Source organism: Octopus bimaculoides, chromosome 16 (assembly GCF_001194135.2).
Source record: "Octopus bimaculoides isolate UCB-OBI-ISO-001 chromosome 16, ASM119413v2, whole genome shotgun sequence".
In the NCBI taxonomy this organism is placed as follows: domain Eukaryota; kingdom Metazoa; phylum Mollusca; class Cephalopoda; order Octopoda; family Octopodidae; genus Octopus; species Octopus bimaculoides.
The window spans coordinates 39,207,237-39,211,618 of record NC_068996.1 but is presented as its reverse complement, the minus strand read 5'-3'; the positions used below and the strand labels follow the sequence as shown (position 1 = coordinate 39,211,618).

General features: G+C 39.2%; 1 protein-coding gene across 1 annotated transcript in view; it reads left to right on the top strand.

The window, feature by feature from the left end:
* The window catches only part of LOC106874692 (uncharacterized), a 119,151-nt gene that overhangs the window by 85,236 nt on the left and 29,533 nt on the right, over positions 1 to 4,382 (top strand). The gene's annotated exons all lie outside the window — the stretch shown is intronic.

Here is a 4,382-nt window from a genome sequence, read left to right as displayed (position 1 = left end):
TGTTGTTGTTGTTGCTGCTGCTGCTGCTGCTGCTGCTGCTGCTGCTGCTGCTGCTGTTGCTGTTGCTGTTGTTGTTGTTGTTGTTGTTGTTGTTGTTGTTGTTGTTGTTGTTGTTGTTGTTGCTGCTGCTGTTGTTGTTGTTGCTGTTGTTGCTGTTGTTGCTGTTGTTGTTTAAAGAATGACTTCTGCCATCATTTCACAATACCATTTTATTATAAAAAGAGGCACTGGATATTATCTAAGATACACTATTCCAGAAGCAATAAATGGTATGATCATTTCTTTGGTGGACTTTAATTGTAGAACTCATTATCATTATCACTTTAACATCCACTTTCTCAGGCTCTCATGGGTCGGACAGAGTTTATCAAGACATATTTTTTCTATAGATGGATGCCTCTCTTCTCACCAACCCTCAACTATTTCCATGTAAAGTACCATTTCCTTATGGCCAGACATGTTTGGAAACAAAGGACACCATTTGTCTGACAGTGGCATTTATTTACAACTATGACACAGTGCCAGGACAAAGAAACAGTAATACCCACCTCACCACTATCATGCATTCTCAATTATAAATATCTATTTACATCATCATCATCATCATCGTTTAACGTCCGCTTTCCATGCTAGCATGGGTTGGACGATTTAACAGAGTACTGGTGAACCAGAAGGCTGCACCAGGCTTCAGTCTGATTTGGCAGAGTTTCTACAGCTGGATTCCCTTCCTAACGCCAACCACTCCAAGAGTGTAATGGGTACTTTTACATGCCACCAGCACGAGGGCCAGTCACATGGTACTGGCTCAAAATGGTGTTTTTTAATGTGCCACCTGCACAGAAGCCAGTCCACTGGCACTGGCAACGACCTCGCTCGAATGATTTTCTAACGTGCCACTGGCACAAGTGCCAGTAAGCTGACGCTGGTAACGATCACGCTCAAATGGTGCTATTTACGCACCACTGGCACAGAAGTCAGACAGCTGTACTGGTAATGATCACGCTCGGATGGTGCTGTTAGTGCTCCACTGGCAAATAGATATGCATGGCTTCTAGTTTCCTTCTACCAAATCCACTCTGGTTTGCCCAGAATTATAGTAGAAGACTCTTGCCCTAGGTGCCATGCTGTGGACTGAATCCAAGCCACACCTGTACCTAGTGACGTTGATTCACTTTAAGTGATCACAAGTTAATCAACTGGATCAGGTGCAGGTATAGCTGTATTAACTCAAGAATTGACCGAGTAATTCAGCAAGTGGACCAAAGAGAGAAAATAGCTTGTCCACACTGTTGCAATGCATACCCATATGATGAATCACCCAGCATATCAGAGAATTTGATATGGCTCTCAGCTAGGTGAAAGGAAGTTGGAGGTGATATGGTAAATTTAGAACAACATACTTGTGAGTTACACCTGTCATTTGGCTGTCTGTGTACATTTCATATGCATACTCAAATGGAGCTACAGCAGTGACTAAGTAAATTTTGTGTTTAACTTAGTAGATAACTGAGGGCATTGGCAATAAGAAATTATGCTTGTAATAAATCATGTGACAGTCTACAATTAACCAGATCATTAGTATGCAAACACCAACAGGACAAAGGAAAAGATGAACATTAAGGGTCACATGGCATTTTGGGAGGACCTGAGAACTGTATATTCTGAGCTTTTTGTTGACAATCAAGAACAGTGGAGGAGGACAGTTGCTTGATGCACAAATATATGTGGGATGACCTCTGACTGAATAAGTGCGTAATGTTATTGATTATATGACAAGTGGAAAAAAGGCCTGTGAATTAATGATAGCAGCTAAGCTGTGATAAAAAACAGTCCATTGAGATCTGAATGAAACGTTTGTGTCTTAGTCAGAAATAAGATGACACTTGATTGAAATACTGGATTAAGTAACAGTTCAACTCGTGCTAGCATGAGGAGATGAAAATGAAGATAAATACTCTGTTGTTGAAACAGTTTTTTTTCCCCCTATGACTAGCTGCTTCTCTTGTTGCTAACCCCCACTCTTCTTTCCAAGTAAGGTAATATTTTTTATATTCCTTTGAACAGCAAAGTAGGTCAATGTTGTTTGCATAAATAGTGACTTTGTTTGGAATTAAGAGCGCAAATGTCAAAATAAAGGACAAAGAGACACACACACACAAACACTTCCTAAAGTTTCCACTTACCAAATTTCATTGAAAAGGCATTGGCCAACCCACAGCTATAGCACAAGACCCTTGCCAATAGTGGCAACACAGTGAGAACTAATCCTAAACTATTTGGTTCCAATGCAAATATCCTAACTTCACAGCAATGCTTGTGCTAATGCTACCGGAAAAAGCATAACTACTTTGATTCGTTTTACCATCTCTCTGAAGTGGAATCTTTACATGAGCTTTCCTCTTCCAAGGCAAAGAATACTTTAGTTCCCAGCAACTACTAGCTATCCACAAGATTCAGATGATATCTCCAACAGAGTACTGCTCCCATATCTTAGACAATGCTGCTGTTGATCTCACAAGTGTTCTAGATCACATCTAAAAAAGAAAAAGGGTTACTTAACTGATTATCATGAAGTCTCTCACCAACATCCATCAACTTCTGGCCACAAAATGTGCTCTCCTCTTTTTTAGCTTTTCCACTGCTATTACAATGGTTCTCCTCCTTGGATTTCGTGCTACCTCCATTTTGATACTTTTAACTCTTATGTTTCTCCTCCTCTCATTGCCTACATTGTGTCCACTCACTCCTTCACCCCCATGCTGATCATTATACCCAGTTCCTTTTTTTCTTTGGTATTCCCTCCTTGCTCTTATTTTTCCTGTAATTGTTAACTTGCAAATATTCAAGAACTTTAACCACATCAACTTTACTGGGCTCAAAGAATGGGTATAGCCCCTTCATTCAGACCAAACTAATAAAAAAGTAAGAAGTTAACCAAAAAAAGTTATTCTTCTTACTTAGTTATTTCCCTTATTTTTTGTTTGGTAGACGACAACTGATACCCGTTAATGTTGGGTAATGACTGAAAGGGTACAGTTGCAAATACAAGCAGATGAAATGGGGTTTCTTCTGAAGGATCTCAGGAGTGACATTGCATGACAGGGTGCATAGCTCAGAGATCAGTGAGTCTCTCCAAGTTGAGCTGCTACTTCCCTGCATTGAGAGATCATAGCTCTGGTACTATGAATGCATGATTAAAAGGTCATAAGAAAGAATCAGAAGACAGATTCTTCACGCTAAGTTAATTGGCAAGAGATGTAGAGGTAGACCAAGAATGAGATGGTGTTAGGATAACATCCATAGTTTCAGTTGCTCATGCTTGGGAATCCAGATACAAAGTGTAATGATGATTGATTCTGATAAGACCCTATGGAGTAGGTACCTAAGGGCTCTACTCATTTGACTCTCCCGGGAAAAGGAGGAAGAGAAGATGGACAGATGATCGTCAACAACCAAACAGTCATGGTTTCAACCCGTTTAGATCTCATCAGCTCCAATGTGATTTGAACAAATACATGTACTTTCAGTCATTAACCATAATAAAGCACCTGGTAGTGGAGATTTTGAAAGAGGTGTTTTAGAGGGAATTATGTAACACAGCTTAGAGTGTATTAATTAATTATAAGAAGTATTTTGAGGCCTTTATTTTAAAAGAATTCAGTTAGACCTAGATACGGTACCACATTAAAAGTACTGATGCTGATGCCACATGAAAAGCACCCAGTACACTCTGCGGAGTGATTGGCATTAGGAAGGGCATCCAGCCATAGAAACCAAGCCAGAACAGACAATGGAGCATGATGTTGGCCTTGGACTTACCAGCTCCAGTCAAACCATCCAACCCATGCCAGCATAGAAAACGAACATTAAATGTTGATGTTGATATTCCCATTAAGGTGTATAACACTAACATTGCTTTAGAACAAAAGCTGAAAGATACATATGAGATATTGAATTAGTTGGTTAGAATGGACCAAACTTTCAATGGCATTGTTCCTCTTCACATTTTCCCATTCTCCCAATTATTCTACAGATTAATTTTATTGAAAATGTTAGCAATAAAAAGTTCTATGCAGAACCAGTGTTTTCTCAATCTGTTTAACTTAGTGATGCACTCTGGACCAAGTGCAAAATCACTGGCACACAGGAAATCACCGTACACTTCAAATGGGAAGCTGAAAAATAAAAAAACTGTTTTAAAGTCTGCTGCCCTAACCACTGAGCCATTGCACCTCCACATATAACATGTTTATGAATATGCTTTTCGAGATCTCCAGCATTAATATTACATTTTATTGTAACTATTAATCAGTTGTAATACTTCGTTATATAAAAAAAAGCCTTGTACAGAAAAATATGAAACATTTGTTCATTGTTATATT